The sequence below is a fragment of the Scyliorhinus canicula genome, chromosome 7 (assembly GCF_902713615.1).
Source record: "Scyliorhinus canicula chromosome 7, sScyCan1.1, whole genome shotgun sequence".
In the NCBI taxonomy this organism is placed as follows: domain Eukaryota; kingdom Metazoa; phylum Chordata; class Chondrichthyes; order Carcharhiniformes; family Scyliorhinidae; genus Scyliorhinus; species Scyliorhinus canicula.
Genome location: NC_052152.1, coordinates 85,161,876 through 85,187,528, shown reverse-complemented (window position 1 = coordinate 85,187,528; position 25,653 = coordinate 85,161,876). Strand labels below are relative to the sequence as shown.

Below are 25,653 nucleotides of genomic sequence, written 5' to 3'. Positions count from 1 at the left end.
TACATGTTATCTTTTTGTGATTCATATCCAAGGACACCCAGATCCTACTGTACCACAGCATTCTGGAGTCTTACTCCATTTAAATAATATTCCGCTTTTCCATTCTACCCACCAAAGTGGAAAAAAGCCTAAATTAAAATCCATCTTGCAAATTTCTGCCCACTCACCTAACCAATCTATATTCCTTTGCAGACTCTGCACCCAGTACACCATGCAATACAAAGCAACCCCTTAACTGGCACCCCATCCACAAACATTCACTCCCTGCACCATCAATACACAGAGGCAGAAATGTATACCATCTCCAAGGTGGACACCAGAAACGCAACAAGCCTCCTTAGACAGCACCTACCACAATCACAACCACTACCATCTCGAAGGACAAGGGCAACAAACACATGGGAACACCACCACGTGTAAGTTACTATCCAACTCCTATTTGACGCAAGAGTAGAAAGGGAACTGTGGCCTAACCATGGCTTACAAGGGAAATTAGAGAAACTATTAGATTCAAGGAAGAGGAATACAAAATAGCAAGGAAAAGCAACAGGCCTGAGGATTGGGAACTGTTTAAAATTCAGCAAAGGAAGATCAAGGGAAAATACAATTTGAAAGTAAACTAGCAGGGAACATAAAAACTGACTATAAAAGTTTCTTCAGGTATGTAAAGAGAAAAGGATTAATAAAAACTAATGTACGCCCCCTCAGCCAGAAACAGGGGAGTTCATAACAAGGAAAAAAGAAATGGCTGAGGAACTAAATTCGCACTTTGCTTTTGTTTTCATAAAGAAAGACATGAATAATGTAGTAGGAGTTCTGAGAAGCACAAGTTTTAGTGAGGAGCTAAAGGAAATTAGTATTAGTAAAGAAATGTTTTTGGGGAAATTAATGGGATTGAAGGCAGACAAATCTCCAGGGCCTTATAATCTTCATTCCAGAGTACTTAAGGAAGTGGCCGTAGAAATAGTAGATCCATCGGCGGTCATTTTCCAAATTTGTTGGACTCTGGAGTGGTTCGTACAGATTGGAGGGTAGCAAATGTAACCCTGCTATTCAAAAAAGGAGGCAGAGAGAAAACAGGAAACTATAGACCAGTGAGCCTAACGTTGGTAGTAAGGAGGTTGCTGGAGTCAATTATCAAGGATTTCATAGCACAGCATTTGGAAAGCAGTCACGTTATCAGACAAAGTCAGCATTGATTTACGAAAGTAAAATCGTGCTTGACAAATCTACTGGAATTCTTTGAAGATGTAACTAGTGGAGCAAAAAGTTGGAATAAATAGGTATTTTTCTGATTGGCAGGCAATGCTTAATGGGGTACTGCAGGGATCTGTGGTAGGGCCCAACTTTTCACATTATATATTAATGATTTGGACGAGGTTGTATCTCAAAATTTGCAGATTATACAAAGTTGGATGGGAGGGTGATCTGTAAAGAGGATGCAGAAATGCTTCAGCTGGATTTGCACAGGCTGAGAGAGTGGGCACAAGCAGCATAATGTGGATAAATGTGACGTTTTCTGCTTCGGTAGCAAAAGTAGGAAGGCAGGTTATTTGAATGGGTGTAAATTGAGAGAGGTGGACATTCAGTGAGAACTTGGTGTCCTCGTGCATCAGTCACTGAAAGTAAGCGCGCAGGTACAGCAGGCAATATAAAAGGCAAATGGTATGTTGACCTTCACAGCAAGAGGATTTGAGTATAGAAATACAGATCCTTTACTGCAATTGTATGGGGCATTGGTGAGGCCACACCTGGAGTATTGCGGATGATACAACTGTGGTGGGACGTATCTCAAACAATGTCAAATCAGACGACAAAAGGGAGATAGATCACTTGGTTGTATGGTGTACAAAAAACAATCTCTCTCAAATGTCGGAAAGACCAAGGAACTGATTATCAACTTCATGAAGCGTGGCACAACACACATACCCTTGTCTACATCAATGGCTCCAACGTCTCTATTTCCTACGGAAGCTCAAGAAATACGGCATATCTGCATCAACTCTCACAAACTTCTACAGATGTGCCATAGAGAGCACCCTATCCGGCTGCATCACAGCTTGGTATGACAACTGCTCAGCCCAAGATCGCCAGAAACTGCAGAGTGCGGTGAACTCAGCCCAATGCATCACACAAGCTTGTCATCCTCACATTGATTCTGTCTACACCTCCCGCTGCCTCAGGAAGGCAGACAGCATTATCAGAGACGACTCCCACCCAGGCTTTGCCTTCTTCCAGACCCTTCCATCAGGTAGAAAGTACAGAAGTCTGAAGACCCGCACATCCAGACATAGGAACAGCTTCTTCCCCACAGCTACAAGACTCCTCAACGACTCTCCCTTGAACTGACCTGTTCCCTGTAAGAACACTATTCACGAAGCCCTATGCTGCTCTTGCTCATGTATTTGTTTTGTTTGGCCCCTTGTTCCACATTGTAACCAATCACTGTTTGTCGATGTACCATCTGTTCATGTACTCTGTCGATTATTCTTATTTTGTCTACTATGTACGTACTGTGTACGTTCCCTCGGCCGCAGAAAAACTTTTCACTGTACTTCAGTACATGTGACAATAAATTAAATCAAAGAAATCAAATCAAAAATTGTGTGCAGTTTTGGAGTCCTTATCTGAGGAAGGATGTTCTTGCTATGGAAGCAATGCAGCACAGGTTTATCAGGCTAATTCCTGTGATGGTGGACTGTCATATGAGGAGAGACTAATTTGATTGGGATTATATATTCTTTGGAGTTTAGAAGAGTGAAGGTGGGATCTCAGAAACGTATAAAATTCAAACCGGATTAGACAGGGTAGATTCAGAAAGAATGTTCCCGATGGTGGGGGAATCCAGAACTAGGGGTCATGGTTTGAGGATAAGGGGTAAACCTTTTATAACTGAGGTGAGGAGAATTTATTCACCCAGAGAGTGATGAATCTGTGGAATTCACCACCACAGGAAGTCGTTTGAGGCCAAGTAGTTGTGTAATTTCAAGAATGAATTAGATATACCTCTTGGGGCCAAAGGGATCAAGGGATATGGGAGGGAAGGTGGGATCAGGGTATTGAACTTGATGATTATCCATGATCATAATGAATGGCACAGCAGGTTTGAAGGGCTGAATGGCCTCCTCCTGCTTATATTTTTATGTTTTGAACTCATTCATCATCCTGACTTGGAAATATATCATTCCTTCACTGTCGCTGGGTCAAAATCCTGAAACTCCCTCCCTAACAGCAATGTGAGTGTGCCTATAAGCACATGGACTTCAACAGTTCAAGAAGACAGCTCACTACCATCTTCACAAGGGCAGTTAGGAATGGGCAATAAATGTTGGCCCAGCCAGCAACACCCACATCCCATGAACAAGTAAAACAAATTCTGTTTTCTTCTCACCACTTGCTTTCCTACCTCTATAATAGAGGGACTTTAGAAGGGTTTCACAGGACGGTGCAACATCGTGGGCCGAAGGGCCTGTACTGCGCTGTAATGTTCTATGTTTGTATCAACAGAACATTTGGCAACAATAATAATAATCTTTATACTTGGTCCCTTCATCCAAGTCATTAATATAGATTGTATGATTGAGATCGCAGCACTTTGCCAACTTGAAAACAGCCCATGACACTGTTTTTTGTTAGTTAACAAATCCTCTATCCATGCTAATATAATGTCCCCGCCACCATGAGCTATTTTCCTGTGCTGCAATCTTTTATGCAACATCTTACCAAATACCGTTTGGAGATCCAAAGGCACTACATCAAATGGTCATCCTCCCCCCTCCCTTGTTAAATCCTCCAAGAACTCTAATAAATTTGGCAAATGACCAGCACGGTGGTGCATGTGTCTGCTTTGGTCTCACCCCCACAACCCAAAGATGTACAGCATAGGTGGATTGGCCACACTAAATTGTTCCTTAATTGGAAAAAAATAATTGGGTATTCTAAATTTACTTATTTTTTCTAAATTTTCCAATTAAAAAAATAAACATTTGGCAAACAATTTTCCTTTCATCAATCCATGCTGAATCTACTTGATTGTTTTATGATTTTCCAAATGTCCTGTTTCCTAAATAATGGATTCCAGCCTTTTCTCAATAACAGATGTCAGACTAAATAGCCTGTAGTTTCTGGCTTTGAAAGTAGACATTCTGGGTCCTAGTGTGGGGATATAGGACAAACTCATCACGGGGCCATGCACAATACTAAGATTCTGAATGGCCTTGCTCTGCTTCAGACAGTTGTCAGAGCTGGAAATGATAGTCAGGGGAATTTGTGGTGCATCCAAAAGGCAATGACTTCAGTCTGCCCACACTACAAGTTTGTGATTACAGTCTTCCACACTACTAGCCTCCAGGTATAAAACATGACACTGTGAGGAGGCACTGCATGAAGGCCAGCTGCTTATTCAGATGGTGAAAAAAATCAAATCACAACAAAGATCCATTTTGGAACTTCTGACACATTTCTTGGCAGTCAGCATAGTGTGGCATAAGTCAAGGTTTAACTGTGAATCATCCATTAACATGGCTGGTGTATTCCTTTGTAATGGGAAGGCAACAGAGAACACTTCACTATCGTCCCCTTGTAATGGTTTGTTTCAAATTTTATTTCAAAGATTCACTGGTTTTGGTAGTTGAGTACAGTTATGTTATTCTTTATTTTTGATTTTGAATTTTTCTTTACACGGTTGAATCTTTAATCAAGATTTACTTTAATAGCTTTAAGTAATGTTAAACACTCGTAACCTTTTTATCAACATCATAAATATGCTATAGAAGATTTTTGTTATTTTAGTTTGCATGCAACCAGACTAACTTTACTGTCTTAATTCCATGCTTATTTAGTAATTTATAATACTTATAGGAGTTCCCTTGTGACAATGAGCTCCACCCTGTTGTCAGAATTACAGGTGGAATACAAGGGCTTGATTTCCCCTCCAGCAGTTTTACCTAATGGTGCCTGACATTGTTATGTATGTCATTGACAGATAGCAAGTGTCAGTTTGCCTTGCTAGGTAGTATTGCTGCTTCAGAGTTAGGAGTTTTAGAGTTCAAACTTTACTTCAGGCTGTACTCAAGGTTTGACACTTCAGTGCACTACTGAAGAGGTGCAGTAATTTCACATAAGGCCCCACCTGCATGCACTGATGCAAGTGGAAGTTTCCAAACCACTTTTCAAACAAGAACAGGTAAGTTCCCACAGTAGGAAAGCAAACTGGCAACTTACATAAATATTTAATTGGCTATGAAGCACTTTGGGAATCCTGAGGACATGGATAGTGTTATACAAATCAAAGTTCGACCTTGCTTTCTAAACTGATATTGTGCATTAGAATTCAAACGGTCAGTTCTAAAGGTGCTCCAAAGGCATGCTGTGGAAATGTTTTCAGCAAAAGCAGCAGCAAATATCAAGAAGTTCAAGTTATCCATGACTTCAAAATAAAAGCAAGATTTATCATAACACTTCAGGATTTCTTTTTTACAATTTTACCCACTTTGGAAATTTTGGTATTTTTGGTGTTGGAATTTCAAAAGAAATAAAGACCCAGACAAAAGCCTTTTTATCTGTCTGGGACGAGTCACGGGAAAAGAAAAATAGTTTTTTGAGACAAAAAGGCTGGAAAGGCAGTTAGGTTTATTAAAGGAATGTAATGTGATGGCCTATGCAAAGAGGTTTGAAATTCTTGAGGCAAGTTAGAATCAATGCTCCCACAAAGCTGCTTGGTCATGTGGCCATGTAACAAACCAAATGTTTCTGCACAGGTTAGGCACATAGGGGTCGACCCCTCTAAATTACATTTAAAAAATTAAAAGGACAGCACACTTTAATAAATAGTGCACTGAAATAAATTGCCCACACACTACAAAAAAGAACATTGGTTAGGAAGCCTTCTCTTCTTTATCTATTCATCTAATTCTGAAATAAAGTAGTTTCACAATTAATTTCAAACTCGGCTCACCTAGTATAAAATTAAAATAATGTCCTCCTATTGTTAGGGATGTATCTGAAACTGCTGCAAAGTTAATGTCATTGGGTAGAAAAATGGCAGATGAAATTTAATGCAGACAGGTGTAAATTGCAGTCCACAGGCAATTGGCTACACGGATACTGGAATGGAGAGTAGGTCTTACTAGGAAAGGTTGAGGGTGCTCGGCCTTTTCTCATTAGAACGGAGAAGGATGAGGGGCGACTTGATAGAGCTTTATAAGATGATCGGGGGAATAGATAGAGTAGACAGTCGGATAATTTTTCCCCGGGTGGAATAAACCATTACAAGGGGACATAAATTTACGGTGAATGGTGAAAGATATAGGGGGGATGTCAGAGGTAGGTTCTTTACCCAGAGAGTAGTAGGGGCATGGAATGCACTGCCTGTGGAAGTAGTTGAGTCGGAAACATTAGGGACCTTCAAGCGGCTATTGGATAGGTACATGGATTAGGGTAGAATAATGGAGTGTAGATTAATTTCTTCTTAAGGGCAGCACGGTAGCATTGTGGATAGCACAATTGCTTCACAGCTCCAGGGTCCCAAGTTCGATTTCGACTTGGGTCACTGTCTGTGTGGAGTCTGAACATCCTCCCCGTGTGTGCGTGGGTTTCCTCCGGGTGCTCCGGTTTCCTCCCACAGTCCAAAGATGTGCAGGTTGGGTGGATTGGTCATGATAAATTGCCCTTAGTGTCCAAAATTCTATGATTAACCTAGGACAAAAGTTCGGCACAACATCGTGGGCCGAAGGGCCTGTTCTGTGCTGTATTTTTCTATGTTCTATGTTCTTGAAAATTACTCTTCCTGAGAGGTCACATGGATTTTTCTTCTGATGTCATGGTATTGTACCATCACAAACCTCAAACAGGAAAATATCCTTTCAGCAATGCTTCATCGCTGACCATATTCTGTTACCTGTTCACCCTAGCAATACATGAAAGAAGCCATATACAAAGAAAAATATCAGAGGTAGGTTATCTATTTTTCTGACCTGCTTATGGTACCAGTCACTGAAAGCTTTTTATCATTTCAAACACTAGGTGGCATCTGCAGCTTGCTAACAAGAATTCAGTTCTAATTAGCAAATGTAACGACCTTAAAACTGCTACACCTCAAAAGTTATCATTCATTCACTATATCACCCTTATTAAGTAGCAAAATCACTCAATAAATTGTAGAATTTTGAACTGAAGTTCCACTATTTCTTCCTAGTTATAAATAAGCCCCATGTTAACAGTACTTTTCAGCGATTGATGGTGACATTGACCGGAATTTTGTGGTCAGTGGCGAAGCAATTGTTTTTCTGCTGACCTCAGAGAATGCTGCCCTCAAAGACCTAGTGATCTCTTTTGTGAGATTTTCTCCATTCCCACTAGCAATTTAAATCTGTCGCCAAATTAAGGAGATGTCTTGTTATATACATGTTCTATTGTCAGAAAGCAGATAGGGGACTTCCGGTTGCGGCTATGACTAGCTAAGCCGCACATTTGGAAGCTCCTGCAACAAAGGTGTTTTTGGGCCAATTGGAGGGCCCCAACGGCGCTGAAAAAACGAATCCCGGTGGGGGAAGGTCCCCTGAGGAGAACTAGACCGATTTTATGGTCGGTACCCGGAGTGGAGCGGCAAGAAAAACGGCAGCAGCTCCCCAAAAAAAGCGGGGGAAGAAAATCAAAATGGCGGCCGGCGGTGCACCGGAGGAGTGGAAGAAATGGGCGGAGGAGCAGCAGGCCGCTCTCCTCCGTTTTTTCACGGAGATGAAAGTGGAGCTCTTAGAGTCCATGAACGCGACGGCCACCAGGTTGGTGGGAGCCCAGGCGATCCAAGAGGCGTCGATTAAAGATCTGCAGCAGGAGATGGCCGCGAGGGAGGAGGAGGCCACAGTCATCGGGGCAAAGGTGGAGGTGCACGAGGCACTCCACATGAAGTGGCAGAGCCGCTTCGAGGAGCTGGACACTCGGATGAGGAGGAAAAATTTGAGGATCCTGGGCCTGGAAGAAGGCCTGGAGGGGTCGGATCTCCCGGGATATGTGGCGGAGATGTTGAGCTCCCTGATGGGGGAAGGGGCCGGTCCGGCGCCCCTGGAATTGGAAGAGGCATACCGGGTCATGGCCAGGAGGCCTAGGGCAAACGAGCCCCCGAGGGCGGTGCTGGTGCGGTTCCAGCGGCTAAGTGATCGAGAGAAAGTCCTGAGGTGGGCTAAAAGGGAGAAAAGCAGCAAGTGGCAGAACTCGACGGTAAGGGTGTACCAGGACTGGAGTGCGGAGGTGGCAAAGCGGCGGGCCCGGTACAACCGGACAAAGGCGGTGCTACACGCGAAAAAGATCAAATTTGGAATGTTGCAACCGGCGCGCTTGTGGGTCACCTACAAGGACCAACATCATTATTTCGAGTCCCCAGAGGAGGCCTGGACCTTTGTACAAGAGGAAAAGTTGGACACGAACTAAAACCTGGGAGCACCGGCGGTCGTAGCCGCCGGGGGACTCTTGATTGTGCAAGTGGCCCTTTTCTTTTCAGGCCAGGTCGGAACTGGGTAACAGTTTCGTGGAGTGTTTGGGGTGTTTTTTCTCGAACGGTTTGACTTTTCTGAATATTTTGAAGGTTTCGAGTTGTTGGGTGTTTCTGTATATTTGTACTGTTGAAATCTCTATGGTGGGTCGTTGGCTTCTTATGGGGTGTTTTTTCCCGTTTCCAATTTCCCTTAGTTATTTACCCCTCTTACCCTTTTTCTTTGGGTGCTTGGGGGGGTTTTTTGGTTCTTTTTTTTCTTTTCGGGTTATGGTTATCTGCGGTTATTTATACTGTTTGATGGAGGGTGATGGTTGGGCACACTGTTAGTTGATAGTTAGTTAATTATTTTGTTATTTAAGTATGTAGTTAAGTATTTATGTATTTAGTTGCCATTGGGTATTTGTATTTATATCGTTAAGTTGGGGAGACGGGACGGGGGGGAGCGGGTTGATTATGCGGGTCTTTCTCGGGGGTGTTAAGGGGATCTTTCACGGGCGCAGATGGGGTGAACCGGGAGGAGTCGGAATGTGGCAGGAGCAGCCGGGTCAGCGGAGACCAGCTGACTCTCGGGAGTACGATGTGGGGTACATCGCGGCTAGGAGGGGTCCTAGCCAGGGGGGGGGGGGGGGGGGGGGGAAGGGGGGGGGGACTGGGGGGGGACACCGGGTTGCTGCTAGAAAGACCAGGGACGAGAAGGGGAGAGCCGGGGGGGGTTGGGGGGGGGGGGCCATCGCTATGGGAAGCGGGTCAGAAAGGAAGGGATGACCCGGGGCGAGCAAGGGACAAGACATGGCTAATCGACAGGGAGTAGGGACGGGTCGCTCTGCGACCCGATTGATCACGTGGAACGTAAGGGGGCTGAATGGGCCGGTCAAAAGATCAAGGGTCTTCTCACACCTGAAGGGACTGAAGGCTGATGTAGCAATGCTGCAGGAGACTCATTTGAGGGTAGCAGATCAGGTCCGCCTGAGAAGGGGGTGGGTGGGACAGGTGTTCCACTCAGGCTTGGATATCAAGAACCGGGGGGTGGCGATTTTGGTGGGAAAGAGAGTGTCGTTTGTGGCGGCAGAGGTGGTGGCAGACAAGGAGGGCAGGTACGTGATGGTGAGGGGTAGGCTGCAGGGAGAGAGTGTGGTACTGGTAAATGTGTATGCCCCGAACTGGGACGACGCGGGTTTTATGAGGCGCCTGCTGGGCCTCATCCCGGGACTGGAGGCAGGGGGCCTGATCATGGGAGGGGACTTTAATACGGTGTTAGACCCTGGGCTGGATAGATCGAGTTCCAGGACGAATAGGAGGCCGGCAGCGGCAGAGGTGTTAAGGGGGTTCATGGAGCAGATGGGAGGGGTAGACCCATGGAGATTTGGTAGGCCTAGGGCGAGGGAGTATTCTTTTTTCTCCCACGTCCACAGAGTGTACTCTAGGATCGATTTTTTCGTATTGAACAGGGGGCTGATACCGAGAGTGCAGGACACGGAGTACTCGGCCATTGCGATATCGGACCATGCACCACATTGGGTGGACGTGGACATGGGGGAGGCGCGGGACCAACGCCCGTTGTGGCGCCTGGATGTAGGGCTGTTGGCGGACGAAGAGGTGTGCAGAAGGGTGAGAACGGGCATTGAGAACTATCTGGGTACGAATGACACAGGTGAGGTGCAGGTGGGGACGGTCTGGGAGGCCTTGAAAGCAGTGATTAGAGGAGAGCTGATCTCCATAAGGGCACACAGAGAGAGGAAGGAGAGGCAGGAAAGGGAGAGGCTGGTGGGGGAGCTCCTAGAAGTAGATAGGAAATATGCGGCGGCGCCAGAGGAGGGGCTATTAAGGGAGCGGCGTAGCTTGCAGGCCAGGTTCGACCTACTGACCACTAGGAAGGCGGAAATGCAGTGGAGAAGGGCGCAGGGTGCGGCATATGAGTACGGGGAAAAGGCGAGCAGGATGCTGGCACACCAGCTTCGTAAGCGAGATGCAGCCAGAGAGATTGGGGGAGTGAGAGAGAGGGGTGGGGATGTAGTGCAGAAGGGGCAAGAGGTGAATAGGGTCTTTAGGGACTTCTATAGGGAATTGTATAGGTCTGAACCGCCGAAGAGGAGAGGGGGAATGAAGAACTTTCTCGACAAATTGGGGTTCCCAAAGGTACAGGAGGAGCTGGTGGAAGGGTTGGGGGCGCCGATAGAGCTGCAGGAGCTAATTAAAGGGATAGGCCAGATGCAGGCGGGGAAGGCGCCGGGGCCGGATGGGTTCCCGGTGGAGTTTTACAGGAAATTTGTGGACTTGGTGGGTCCAGTGCTGGTGCGAGCCTTCAATGAGGCGCGCGAGGGGGGGGTTCTGCCTCCAACAATGTCGCAGGCCCTGATCTCCTTGATTTTGAAGCGGGACAAGGACCCGGTCCAGTGCGGGTCCTACAGGCCTATCTCCCTCTTAAATGTAGATGCCAAGCTGTTAGCAAAGGTCCTGGCAACCAGGATAGAGGACTGTGTGCCAGGGGTAGTCCATGAAGACCAGACGGGGTTCGTGAAGGGACGCCAACTTAACACAAATGTCCGGAGATTGTTAAATGTGATTATGATGCCAGCAGTGGAAGGGGAGGCGGAGATAGTGGTAGCGCTGGACGCGGAGAAGGCATTTGACAGGGTGGAGTGGGAATACTTGTGGGAGACGTTGGAAAGGTTTGGGTTTGGGGAGGGATTTATCAAGTGGGTAAAACTGCTCTACTCAGCTCCGATGGCAAGTGTGGTAACAAACGGGAGGAGGTCAGAATATTTTGGGCTCCATCGAGGTACTAGGCAGGGATGTCCCCTATCTCCCTTACTCTTTGCATTAGCGATTGAGCCGTTGGCGATGGCACTGAGGGGTTCAGGGGGGTGGAGAGGACTGACAAGGGGAGGGGAGGAACATCGGGTCTCGCTCTATGCGGATGATTTGTTGTTGTATGTGGCAGACCCGGAGGGGGGAATGCCGGAGGTAATGGGGATACTAGCGGAGTTCGGGGACTTTTCGGGATATAAATTAAATCTGGGGAAAAGTGAGGTCTTTGTAATACACCCGGGAGACCAAGGGGAGGGAATTGGGAGGCTCCCCTTCAAAAGAGCAGTTAAAAGTTTTAGGTATTTGGGGGTGCAGGTGGCAAAGAACTGGGGGACCCTACACAAGTTGAACTTTTCCAGACTGGTGGAGCAGATGGAGGAGGAGTTTAAGAGGTGGGACATGGTGCCGCTGTCGCTAGCAGGGAGGGTGCAGTCAGTTAAAATGACGGTCCTCCCGAGGTTCTTGTTTTTGTTCCAGTGTCTGCCCATCTTCCTCCCCAGGGCCTTTTTCAAGAAGGTAACGAGTAGTATCATGGGGTATGTGTGGGCACATGGCACCCCGAGAGTTAGAAGGGTCTTTTTGGAGCGGAGTAGGGATAGTGGAGGGCTGGCGTTACCCAACCTTTCAGGATATTACTGGGCGGCAAATACATCGATGGTACGAAAGTGGATGATGGAAGGGGAGGGGGCAGCCTGGAAGCGCATGGAGAGGGCGTCCTGCGGCAACATAAGCTTAGGGGCACTGGTAACGGCACCATGGCCGCTCCCTCCCACGAGGTATACCACGAGCCCGGTGGTGGCGGCCACCCTCAAGATCTGGGGGCAGTGGAGGCGACACAGGGGGGAAGTGGGAGGTCTGATAGGGGCACCACTAAGAGGGAACCACAGATTTGCGCCGGGAAACACAGGAGGGGGATTCCAGAGCTGGCAGAGGGCGGGTATTAGACAACTGAGGGACTTGTTTATAGAGGGGAGGTTTGCGAGCCTGGGAGAGCTGGAGGAGAAATTTGGGCTCCCCCCGGGGAACACGTTCAGGTACCTCCAAGTGAAGGCATTTGCCAGACGACAGGTAGCGGGGTTCCCCGCGCTCCCCGACAGGGGGGTGAGTGATAGGGTGCTATCAGGGGTCTGGGTCGGGGAGGGGAAGATCTCGGACATCTATAAGATTATGCAGGAGGTGGAGGAGGTACCAGTAGAGGAGCTGAAAGATAAGTGGGAGTTAGAGCTGGGGGAACAGATAGAGGACGGGACATGGGCAGACGCCCTGGAGAGGGTTAACTCGTCGTCGTCATGTGCGAGACTAAGTCTCATTCAATTTAAGGTACTGCATAGAGCCCACATGACGGGGACAAGGATGAGTCGGTTTTTCGGGGGTGAAGACAGGTGTATTAGATGTTCGGGAAGCCCTGCGAATCATGCACATATGTTTTGGGCATGTCCGGCACTGGAGGAGTTCTGGAAGGGGGTGGCAGGGACGGTGTCGAGAGTGGTGGGGTCCAGGGTCAAGCCAGGATGGGGACTTGCGATCTTCGGGGTTGGGGTGGAACCGGGGGTACAGGAGGCGAGGGAGGCTGGAATATTAGCCTTTGCGTCCTTGGTGGCTCGGAGGAGGATCCTGATTCAGTGGAGGGACGAAAGGCCTCCGAGTGTTAACACCTGGTTAAACGACATGGCAAACTTCATCCAATTGGAAAGGATCAAATTCGCCCTGAGAGGGTCGGTGCAGGGGTTTTCCAGGCGATGGCAACCCTTCCTAGACCTCTTGGATCAGAGATAGAAACTGAGGCCATGACAGCAGCAACCCGGGAGGGGAGGGGAGGGCGGGAGGGGGGGAGGGGGGACAACGACGAAGGAAGTACGGTAGCGGCGGTGGCACGGGCAAGGCCTGCCCGAGGACGCTGCTAGAAATGATAAGTTGGTCTGACTGTCGGTTCGCCGGTGGGGGGGGGGGGGGGGGGGGGTGACGCGCGGGTAGGGGGGGGGGGGGATCCTTTTTCTTTTTCTTGTTAAGTAGGGGGGTTTGACTTTGTTTTGTTATAATTTAAATGTAAATGTAGGGGGGGTTAAAATGTTTGTATTTTGAAAAATTCAATAAAAATTATTTAAAAAAAAAAAAAAAGAAAGCAGATAGGCAACCAATCACATTGAAGTATTCACGCACAGCAAACTAAGGAGTTGAAAGCACTTAAAATATTTCACTTTTAACTTGTTTTATTTCTTTGTTGCCGCAAAGCGAAAAGGTATGGACTTGCCCACACTCTTAGTTCTTGCAAAACATGCTGAAAGATTTAGCTTTATTTTTTTTTTTTTAATTTAGATTACCCAATTATTTTTTCCAATTAAGGGGCAATTTAGCATGGTCAATCCACCTACTCTGCACATCTTTGGGTTGTGGGGGAGAAACCCACGCAAACACGGGGAGAATGTGCAAACTCCACACGGACGGTGACCCAGAGCCGGGATCGAACCTGGGACCTCAGCGCCGTGAGTCGGTTGTGCTAACCACTAGGCCACTGTGCTGCCCAAGGTTTAGCTTTATTAAGAGTCTTTGGAGAAGTTTGAAAAAAAAAACTCGGCACCATTTGCAATACCTCAGATACTGGAGCAATCCATGACCATATACAACAAGACATGGACAATATTGAAGCTTGGGCTGATAAGTGACAAATAATATGTGTGCGACACAAGTAGAAGGCAATGACCATCGCCTGACAAGAGAGAATCTAACCATCATCCCTTGACATTCAATGGCATCACCATCGCTGAACCCCTCACTACCAACCAATTACCAAAAGTGACAGCTGCTGATTAAACCAAAGGAAGTTTACTATTGCAGCAATGCTTTCAAATCCTAATACGTTGATAGGTATTCTGTTCATTGCTGGGACCCCGAGCAATTATCGCCTAATACCCCTGCCCTGACTTTATATAACGCATACAAAAATCATTCTGTCTCTCTTTCACATTTTCTATACTGAAACTCTTCAGTATGGATACACATCTATTATAATTTGCCATGTTACACTGAGTCAGTTGATCATTGTGTAGCGTCCATGAAAAAGGATTGTTGTCAATTCTAACTCAAGTTGTCATGATGCAGCAAACTAGAAGCAGATTCACAGCAAAATGTACATGTTGTGCTGCTGCTCACTCCAAGATGCCTCCAGCCAGGCTAAGTATTTCCAGCAAAAGGGTGGCACGATGCCACAGTGGTTAGCTCCAGGGACCCGGGTTCAATTCCGGCCTCGGGTGACTGTGTATGGAGTTTGCACTTTCTCCGTGTCTGCGTGGGTTTCTCCGGGTGCTCCGGTTTCCTCCCACAGTCCAAAGATGTGCAGGTTAGGCATATTGGCCACGCTAAATTGCCCCTTAATGTCCAAAAGGTTAGGTGGGATTACTGGGTTACGGGGATAGGATAGAGGTGTGGGCCTAAGTAGGGTGCTCTTTCCAAGAACTGGTGCAGACTCGATAGGCCGAATGGCCTCCTTCTGCACTGTAAATTCTATGATTTTCTGTTTTTATTTAATATTTCCAGCATTTGCAATATTCTGCTTTATATAATCTAGTTCTTCAATTACACTAATTTAATCTAGCATACTGGAGTTCGGTCCCTTTAAGAGATATTAAATGTGTACTTAATGAAAAACAAAGTCAATTTTCTCAGCTGCTTGACTGCTTTTCATTTCACTGTTAGAAGTTATCTTCAGTTCCTCCAATGCAAGCAGAATCCATGAATCCACAAATTCAGCTTCAGTCATTGTAAAGGTGGAGAACCCCTGGAAATCATGTTACTGGTTGGAGATACACAACTCTGTGATGAGGTGGTCAAAGACATGTAATAGGGAGAAAGTATGATCTTAACTGTCACAGCATTTGAGAAAATTGGCATTTTTTTCAAATTTGGAATGGATTATTTTTCTCTTTAAAATTAAGGTTTTTTTCATCAAACATAAACCTACCTCTCCTATTAACTGTGCACTAAAATAAAATAAACTGGAAGAAATGTGCATATTTGCCATGATCATACAAAGTGAAACTTGGATAATTGTATCTCAGAAAAAGAAAGTGTTCTCAAACTAAAATCAGTGACATTGTTTTCACCTATTTTTCATGCTGTGAAATGACCAACTATTTACTGAAGTAAAACTCCACAGGTAAGCCACCAGTGCTTGCCAAAATGGGCAATTATTGATTTCTGAAGCTTGACAATGAATTTATTTATGCTAGCATCACAGGCAAAGTCAATGCTGTCCTCATTTGATGTCCATATGAACACACCCAACAAATATTGTTGAATAGAGAGCAAAATCAGGCACCCTGGCTATCCACCTTCCACTTCCCTAACTTGGGAGAAGACAAATGTAGCAGCCCAGTTTCTCACCCACGTGGTAATATCCAAGGTTGAAATTGAAAGCCGATTTTCCTGATATATGTGCCTCAAGTACTCACTGGATAAATTACCTGGGGGGCAGGGGGATATTGGGAGAGATTCTCCCGTGCCACGCTGTCCGGGAGAATCGATGGTCACGCCATTTTTCCATGCGATGCCGGTCCGGCGCCGTCCCGCCATTGTCCCAACCGCCGGAAACGGCTTCATCGGGGTCGGCGCCGGGCACGCCAGAGAAACCGGCGAGAGGGCAAGCGAGGCGATTCCCACAGCCCCCCCCCCCCCGCTATTCTCCGGTCCGGATGGGCTGATGTCTCGACGGTGTGACCTGGGGTCGTTCACCCCTGCAAAATAAATTTGTCAGCCAGTCGTGCTGGCTGATGAAGCGGAAAGGGGGGGTGGGGGGGGGGAGTGGGGAAGGGAGGCAGGGAGGGGGGAGTGGAGAAGGGAGGGAGGAGGGGAGTGGGGAAGGGAGGGAGGGGGGAGTGGGGAAGGGAGGGGGGAGTGGGGAAGGGAGGGGAGGGGAGTGGGGAAGGGAGGGGAGGGGAGTGGGGAAGGGAGGGAAGGGGGAATGGGGAAGGAAGGGAGGGAGTGGGGAAGGGCGGGGGGGAATTGGGGAAGGGCGGGGGGGGGAGTGGGGAAGGGTGGGGGGGAGTGGGGAAGGTAGGGGGAGTGGTGAAGGGTGGGAGGGTGTGGGGAAGGGAGGCAGGGAGGGGGCAGTGGGGAAGGGAGGGAGGAGGTGAGTGGGGAAGGGAGGGAGAGGTCGAGTGGGGAAGGGAGGGATGGGGAGTGGGGAAGGGAAGGAGGGGGAGTGGGGAAGGGAGGGAGGGGGGAGTGGGGAAGGGAGGGAGGGGGGAGTGGGGAAGGGAGGGAGGGGGAAGGAAGGGAGGGGGGAGTGGGGAAGGGCGGAGGGGAGTGGGGAAGGGAGGGGGGAGTGGGGAAGGTAGGGGGAGTGGTGAAGGGTGGGAGGGTGTGGGGAAGAGAGGGAGAAAGGGGGGTGGGGAAGGGAGGCAGGGAGGGGGCAGTGGGGAAGGGAGGGAGGAGGGGAGTGGGGAAGGGAGGGAGAGGTCGAGTGGGGAAGGGAGGGATGGGGGAGTGGGGAAGGGAAGGAGGGGGAGTGGGGAAGGGAGGGAGGGGGGAGTGGGGAAGGGAGGGAGGGGGGAGTGGGGAAGGGAGGGAGGGGGGAAGGAAGGGAGGGGGGAGTGGGGAAGGGAGGGAGGGGGGGAGTGGGGAAGGGAGGGAGGGGGGAGTGGGGAAGGGAGGGAGGGGGGAGTGGGGAAGGGAGGGAGGGGGGGAGTGGGGAAGGGAGGGAGGGGGGAGTGGGGAAGGGAGGGAGGGGGGAGTGGGGAAGGGAGGGAGGGGGGAGTGGGGAAGGGAGGGAGGGGGGAGTGGGGAAGGGAGGGAGGGGGGAGTGGGGAAGGGGGGAGTGGGGAAGGGGGGAGTGGGGAAGGGGGGAGGGGGGAGTGGGGAAGGGGGGAGGGGGGAGTGGGGAAGGGAGGGGGGAGTGGGGAAGGGAGGGGGGAGTGGGGAAGGTGGGGAAGGGAGGGAGGAGGGGAGTGGGGAAGGGGAGGAAGTGGGGAAGGGGAGGAAGTGGGGAAGGGGAGGAAGTGGGGAAGGGGAGGAAGTGGGGAAGGGGAGGAAGTGGGGAAGGGGAGCAAGTGGGGAAGGGGAGCAAGTGGGGAAGGGGAGCAAGTGGGGAAGGGGAGGAAGTGGGGAAGGGGAGGAAGTGGGGAAGGGGAGGAAGTGGGGAAGGGGGGCAGGGAGGGGGGAGTGGGGAAGGGGGGCAGGGAGGGGGGAGTGGGGAAGGGAGGGAGGAGGAGTGGGCAATGGAGGGAGAGGGGGAGTGGGCAATGGAGGGAGAGGGGAGTGGGCAAGGGAGGGAGAGGGGGAGTGGGGAAAGGAGGGAGTGTGGAAGGGTGGACGTGGGGACGGGTGGACATGAGGGAAGGGAGGGGTGGGGGGTGGAGGGGAGGGGTTGAGCGGTCAAGGACGGGCGACGACAGGGCTAAGGAGGATGGGTTGTGTGAGGGAGTACACGGAAGGGTGAAGTGGGGTAGGAGAAGGGGGCAGTGTTGGGATCTTGAGAAGGGGGACGGAGGAGGGTGCTGGGCAAATGGTGCCACCATCCTGTCGGGTTGTGAGAGGGGGTGGCAAGCAACGGTTGCCCGTGGGACGGAGACCCCAAGATGGAGTGCCGTGGCTGGAGGGTGGCGACGACACCGTTCCCAATCGGGGACATGGTGAAGGGCTGTGTCCGCCGCTGGCACTGCGATGCAGAGGGACGGGTTGAGCTGTGCGGGAAACGGATACTGTGGGCAGGTGGAACGGTGCATGTCTCATTGAACAGTGTCCAGGCTGCCTGGGCACCCATTCATTCAAAGGGCCCTGGCTGCCTGCGTGTCAAAGCTCCCTCCTAACAAACGTCGTTGCCTCTCCCTTCCATACCAACCCCACCCTTCAAGTTCATGATGTTTTCGCAGCAGTCGTCAATGTTCGCCGCCATGACGGCAGCGGCAGCCATCCAGATGGCCAACCGTCGCATGTGAGGAAGGCGGCACATGGAGGGTGCTGCAGAGGGAGTGGCAGCAGAGGGCCCTGTGCCAGGTGCTGCTGCTGCAGGCCACCTTGCCCGACCAGTCCACGAGGAGGCGGTGGGTGCAGAGCACCTCCACGTCGCCACCGGGAACAGGGCGACGTCACAGATCCTGAAGGATTACCTGGGGATGAACACCATCAGGTGGTCGTGCCAAGGCGGCGGAGGCGTGGCATGCGTAACCAAGTGTACTGGGACCGCATCTCATTCAAGGGCATGACGGAGGCGACATGCAGGAGGAGATTCCGGATGAGCCGTGAGACAGTCGTACATATATGCGATCTGCTGATGCACCTGGAGCCACGTGGAACTGGGGGAGCACATGCCCCCCCCAGTTAGGGAGATGGTTACAGTTGCCCTGAATTTCTTTGCGACCAGCTCCTTCCAGTCACCGAGCGGGGACCTGTGCGGGATCAGTCAGGCCTCGGTGCACCGGTGCATCTGAACAGTAACCGATGGCCTCTATGCAGTCGCGGGACAGTTCATCAATTTCCCGGAGGACCACGCTCACCAGGCTGCCAGGACTTTGTAATTTGTCGCGGTGGCCAGCATACCGATGGTACAAGGCGTCGTGGATGGTGCACATGTCAACCTGCGTGCACCAACGCGGGACAGGGACGTCTTCATGAACATAAAGGGGGCATACTCTATGAACGTACAGGTAGTGTGCGACCAGGGTATGAGGATTATGCACGTATGCGCCCAGTATCCGGGAAGCATGCATGATGCCTTTATATTGGCTCAGTCGTTCATCCCCGCTATTTTCGAGGTCACCCACCCAGATGAGGGGCTGGTTGCTGGGCGACAGGGGTTATCCATTGCGGCCGTGGTTGATGACAGACCAATGCGGAGCGCCGGTACAATGAGGCCCATGCAGCAACCAGGGCTGTCGTTGAGAGGTGCTTCGGCCTCCTCAAAATGAGGTTGAGGTGCCTGGACTGCTCAGGGGGCGCTCTGCAACACGGCCCCGACAGGGTCGGAAGGATCGTCGTCGCCTGCTGCGTGCTGCACAACATCGCCCAACGGAGGGGCGATGTGATGGAGGAGGAGGACGCAGGTGAGGCCGAAGAGGCCAGGGACACTGATCAGGCAGAGGGGATGGGTGGGCAGCGTGGCACAGACACCATCAGGGCCCGGGATATGGCCGGCAGGCCGCACGACGGCACCGATTGGGACAGTGGACACGCGATGCGTTGATCGCCGCACAGTTCGTTCACTAGGGGGAGGGCATCATTGTTCAGGGCACTCACACCATTGACCGCACGCACTGGCACCACCCAGCACACCCCTCACTTACGTCCCGCACCAACGCACAACCCTACCAGACACGGCACCACCCTCACGCCAAACTACACCTGAGGCACCTTGTCACTGTCAGTAGACTACTACCTCTGTAAGCAGGTATGAACAGTGCCATGTTGGATGATGACAACCCGCTCTGCGATGAGCTGTGAGCTACAGATCGCTACTGACCGTCTGACTCATGGCCTTATCTGAACACCACCACCTTGGTGCTTCCTCTATGCGTCAGGGACACTCCATCACATGTCCATGTGGGGCAGCGGGCGTCATCGCACGGAGGACAAAGTGTGTTTTGTGTTGGGGTGGGAATGGGGTGCACTCCCAGCCTCACCGTTGCGATGATCCTCGGCCAGCACCGTCAGCGGGCACCCTCGCTCTCTTCACCCACCCTGCCCCCCCCACCGGAAATAGAACAGACGCATGGAGGTTTGGAGTAGCTACTTTTATAGTGACATTGAAATACACGTGCCCTAGCCCTGTTGCCTGCACCCGTGCCAACTTACTACGTGCCTACCTTTCTGGCCTTACGGGCCCTACCACTACGTCTAGGTGTTTCCCCAGACGGTACAGCAGGAGTGGAGGCGGACTGCTGAGAATCCTGCCCTTCGACGTGGCTCCCCGTCGGCACGCGCTTCCTGGGGCGGCCCGGCCTGGATGGGCCAGGCTGCTCAGCGGGCGTGCTAGATGGCATGGTGCCACCCTCCTCTGCCCGCTGCCCACCAGATGCACCAGGGACAGGATGGGGGAGTGCAAGTGTAACAGTCCCTCCCTTGCTGTGGTTACCGGGACAGGCACCGAGACCTCCTCCTCCCTCAGGGAGCCAGTTGGCCCCCAGGCCTCTCTAAGGGACGGTGGTGCGCACGGAGGCAAGCCCAGTCGCACCGCCGACACCTGGCGCTGCCAGTCCTGGAGGCCGCTGTGGAATCGACCAGGGTCTGCTCGTTGCCGGCGATGGAGCTGAGAGAGTGCAACATCCCTGTCAGGGACAGCGCAACCTCCCGCTGGGTCTGGGCGACGCCGTCCATCACATGGACAAGGCCGCTGAAGCTCTCAGCGATGGCCTGCTGGGACTGGGCCAGACCCCGGAGCGCGGCGGCAGTGTCCATGTGGCTCTGGCGCATGGCTGCCTGTGAGAGGGCAGCCCTGTCATGGGCCATGGATGACGTGTGCGCACTAAGCCCCACGCCCTAAGAACCTGACCCATGGCCGAAACCATTCCCCCATTGCCTCCATCGCGGACGCCACCCGTGCAGTGTCAGCCTGGGTTGCAGCCATGACCGGAACCACTCCCTGCTCGTGGACGCGGATGGACTGCTCCAGCTGCGCTTGCAGTAGCCGGAAGACAGCTGTCATCCCGTCGTCTGGTCCCTGGGGTACTGATTGCATCGGGTCTGTGGTTGGGCCTGGAATGGCCAGAAAACCGGGAGCCGTCTGGGCAGCATCTGGGTGCTGGGCCTGGCCTGCCCTCTGACCATCCAGGCCCTTGGCTTCTCCTACCCCCACCTGCTGTACCGGTTTGGCTGTGTGGTGCGCACCAGTATGTGTACCAGAAGCCTCGTCACTAACTTGCCCAACCGAGGTGAGGGTATCTGCGATATTGGTGGGTGTGGGTGACAGCAGTGCCACGGCCGCAAGGTCCTCCTCTGTACCCAGCTCTGTCTCCTGTGTGGAACTGTGGCCCAGTGCATTTAGACCACGGCGATGCCAGGGGCCGTGCCCCCATGCCTCGAATGCCGCGACGTCCTCTGTGCGTCACTGTCCGGACTCGCTGTCCCCTCCTCGTCCGTCACACTTTCATAGGAGTCATTATCGTCCGTCCTGACATCTGTCTGTCCTCTGTGCGTCAGGCCTCGGTGTGCCAGCCTCAGAGGATGGCCCTCCTGCCCGTGGTCCTTCCCTCCTGTCCGGTTTGACATGATGGCCGGAAGAGGTTGGGGCTATACGGCGGCGTGGTGAACGGGCAGTCCCACGGCGGTGCTTGTATGGCCCTCGATAGCACATTAAGGCAGGTCTCGTTAGTCTTGCGTGGTTGTTTATTAGAGGCTGGAGGGGTGCGTTGTGAGGATGTGGACTGTGGGGGGTGGTGCAGTGTCAGGCGGTGGGTGCGAGGGTGTGGACTGTGGTGGTGGTGCAGTGTCAGGCGGTGGGGTGTGAGGGTGTGGACGGTGGGCGGTGGTGCAGTGTCAGGCGGTGGGGTGTGAGGGTGTGGACTGTGGGGTGGTGCAGTGTCAGGCGGGTGTCGTGTGAGGGTGTGGACGGTGGGCGGTGGTGCAGTGTCAGGCGGTGGGGTGTGAGGGTGTGGACTGTGGGCGGTGCAGTGTCAGGCAGTGGGGTGAGGGTGTGGACGGTGGCGGTGGTGCAGTGTCAGGCGGTGGGGTGTGAGGGTGTGGACGGCGGCGGTGGTGCAGTGTCAGGCGGTGGGGTGAGGGTGTGGACTGTGGCGTTGGTGCAGTGTCAGGCGGTGGGGTGTGAGGGTGTGGACTGTGGCGGTGGTGCAGTGTCAGGCAGTGGGGTGAGGGTGTGGACGGTGGCGGTGGTGCAGTGTCAGGCGGTGGGGTGTGAGGGTGTGGACTGTGGGGGGTGGTGCAGTGTCAGGCAGTGGGGTGTGTGGGTGTGGACTGTGGGGTGGTGCAGTGTCAGGCGGTGGGGTGTGAGGGTGTGGACAGTGGCGGTGGTGCAGTGTCAGGTGGTGGGGTGTGTGGGTGTGGACTGTGGGGTGGTGCAGTGTCAGGCGGTGGGGTGTGAGGGTGTGGACGGTGGCGGTGGTGCAGTGTCAGGCGGTGGGGTGAGGGTGTGGACTGTGGCGGTGGTGCAGTGTCAGGCAGTGGGGTGAGGGTGTGGACTGTGGCGGTGGTGCAGTGTCAGGCGGGTGGGGTGTGTGGGTGTGGACTGTGGGGTGGTGCAGTGTCAGGTGGTGGGGTGTGAGGGTGTGGACTGTGGGCGGTGCAGTGTCAGGCAGTGGGGTGAGGGTGTGGACGGTGGCGGTGGTGCAGTGTCAGGCGGTGGGGTGTGAGGGTGTGGACGGCGGCGGTGGTGCAGTGTCAGGCGGTGGGGTGAGGGTGTGGACAGTGGCGGTGGTGCAGTGTCAGGCGGTGGGGTGTGAGGGTGTGGACGGTGGGCGGTGGTGCAGTGTCAGGCGGTGGGGTGTGAGGGTGTGGACTGTGGGGTGGTGCAGTGTCAGGCGGTGTCGTGTGAGGGTGTGGACGGTGGGCGGTGGTGCAGTGTCAGGCGGTGGGGTGTGAGGGTGTGGACTGTGGGCGGTGCAGTGTCAGGCAGTGGGGTGAGGGTGTGGACGGTGGCGGTGGTGCAGTGTCAGGCGGTGGGGTGTGAGGGTGTGGACGGCGGCGGTGGTGCAGTGTCAGGCGGTGGGGTGAGGGTGTGGACAGTGGTGCAGTGTCAGGCGGTGGGGTGAGGGTGTGGACTGTGGCGTTGGTGCAGTGTCAGGCGGTGGGGTGTGAGGGTGTGGACTGTGGCGGTGGTGCAGTGTCAGGTGATGGGGTGTGAGGGTGTGGACTGTGGCGGTGGTGCAGTGTCAGGCAGTGGGGTGAGGGTGTGGACGGTGGCGGTGGTGCAGTGTCAGGCGGTGGGGTGTGAGGGTGTGGACTGTGGGGGGTGGTGCAGTGTCAGGCAGTGGGGTGTGTGGGTGTGGACTGTGGGGTGGTGCAGTGTCAGGCGGTGGGGTGTGAGGGTGTGGACAGTGGCGGTGGTGCAGTGTCAGGTGGTGGGGTGTGAGGGTGTGGACTGTGGGGTGGTGCAGTGTCAGGCGGTGGGGTGAGGATGTGGACGGCGGTGGTGCAGTGTCAGGAAGTGGGGTGAGGGTGTGGACGGTGGCGGTGGTGCAGTGTCAGGCGGTGGGGTGAGGGTGTGGACGGTGGGGTGTGTGGGTGTGGACTGTGGGGTGTGTGGGTGTGGACTGTGGGGTGGTGCAGTGTCAGGCGGTGGGGTGAGGGTGTGGACGGTGGTGGTGGTGCAGTGTCAGGCAGTGGGGTGAGGGTGTGGACGGTGGGGTGGTGCAGTGTCAGGTGGTGGGGTGTGAGGGTGTGGACTGTGGCGGTGGTGCAGTGTCAGGCGGTGGGGTGTGTGGGTGTGGACTGTGGGGTGGTGCAGTGTCAGGCGGTGGGGTGTGAGGGTGTGGACTGTGGCGGTGGTGCAGTGTCAGGCAGTGGGGTGAGGGTGTGGACTGTGGCGGTGGTGCAGTGTCAGGCGGTGGTGTGTGTGGGTGTGGACTGTGGGGTGGTGCAGTGTCAGGCGGTGGGGTGTGAGGGTGTGGACGGTGGCGGTGGTGCAGTGTCAGGCGGTGGGGTGAGGGTGTGGACTGTGGCGGTGGTGCAGTGTCAGGCAGTGGGGTGAGGGTGTGGACTGTGGCGGTGGTGCAGTGTCAGGCGGTGGTGTGTGTGGGTGTGGACTGTGGGGTGGTGCAGTGTCAGGCGGTGGGGTGTGAGGATGTGGACGGTGGCGGTGGTGCAGTGTCAGGCGGTGGGGTGAGGGTGTGGACTGTGGCGGTGGTGCAGTGTCAGGCAGTGGGGTGAGGGTGTGGACTGTGGCGGTGGTGCAGTGTCAGGCGGTGGGGTGTGTGGGTGTGGACTGTGGGGTGGTGCAGTGTCAGGTGGTGGGGTGTGAGGGTGTGGACGGTGGCGGTGGTGCAGTATCAGGCAGTGGGGTGAGGGTGTGGACGGTGGCGGTGGTGCAGTGTCAGGCGGTGGGGTGTGAGGTTGTGGACTGTGGCAGTGGTGCAATGTCAGGCGGTGGGGTGTGAGGGGGTTTGGGGGCAGAGATGGGATGAAGGACTGCATGCATACAGTGGATGCTCACTTGGAGCTTCGCCTCCGACCTGGCACGGCGCTAGCCCCCAGCTGGCCGCTCCCCCAGCAAGGTCCAGTGCCCTTTGCTCATAAACGGTCAGGGGGTGCAGCTGGGGAGATCCCCCTCCGGTTCTTGCACGCTCCCTGTAATTGTGCGCTGTCTTGCCCTTGGGGGGGTGGTGGGAAGGAGCACAGGGTTAGGCGGACATTGACAGGACGCACGTTTGAACGCAACATTATCACAAGGAGGGGACATTACCACCCACGCCATGGCACCTGCCCACTGGGAGGGGTGGGGGATCCAGGTGTCCCAGGTGCAACGTCGGGACCCAGTCGTTGCCCGGGGGGAGTCTCAGGGTACTTACCCTCGCTGCCCTCGTGAGGTCATGCAGCTTCTTCCCACACTGTTACCCGTGCGGGGGATGTGCCCCACAGCATTGACTGCGGCCAGAACCTCTCGCCATCCACGCCTTACGGTGCTGCTTGGCTGCCAGTGCCCGTGTCTGGGATAGAGGATGGCCCTGCGCTCCTCCACTGCATCCAATAGTGACTCCAGGTCACTGTCCCAGAAGCGGGGTACGGCGCGACAGGGCTCTTCCATGTCGGGCCCCGTGCACCTCCATATACGTTGCGCGGTGTCATCGTGGCAGCGCGCGATAACGCCACCACTCCTGCGCTCCGCCCAGCACGTTCCTCACAGCACTGCTGCTGGCTCAGTCTCAGCCAGTGAATTGGTCGCGGCGGAGGCCCGTTCGCGCCGTTGTGAAACGCGACAACGTTCACGATGGCGCGGAACGGAGAATCGTCCCCATAGAGTCAGAGAATCCCTGTTATCACAACACAACTGCTTCTCAGAAAACAAGTAGGACAACATTTCCCAGAGGTTTCACCAAAGGATTTGGCAATTATATCAACTGCTTTGAAATGACAATGCTGCTTCATGATTTCAAATAATCAGTCAGTTTACATTTATGAAACAGTGTAAATTCTAAGTGCTATCTTGATATTGAATTGCCCGACAATTTAAATGAGCACCAATGGGATAATACAATTCTAGAATATTGAGCTACTTTTATACTGACACTTATTTAGGGTGGATTCCATCTGATCATCTTCAGTTTCTAGCACTACACTACTGAATTTGTCTTCTTTAATCCAGCAGCAACAATTGTAAATAAACTTTCTATAGTTCTATTATTCTGCGACCAGACGAAGAGCCATATTTTGTACTGTAACTGCCACGTGCTAGCCCAAGTGATCCTGGTTTCTTT

At 52.9% G+C, this 25,653-nt stretch overlaps 1 protein-coding gene across 7 annotated transcripts in view; it reads right to left on the bottom strand.

Moving 5' to 3' along the window:
• LOC119969104 (T-lymphoma invasion and metastasis-inducing protein 1-like) overlaps positions 1-25,653 on the bottom strand; it is a 420,850-nt gene that overhangs the window by 203,836 nt on the left and 191,361 nt on the right. The window lies entirely within an intron of this gene.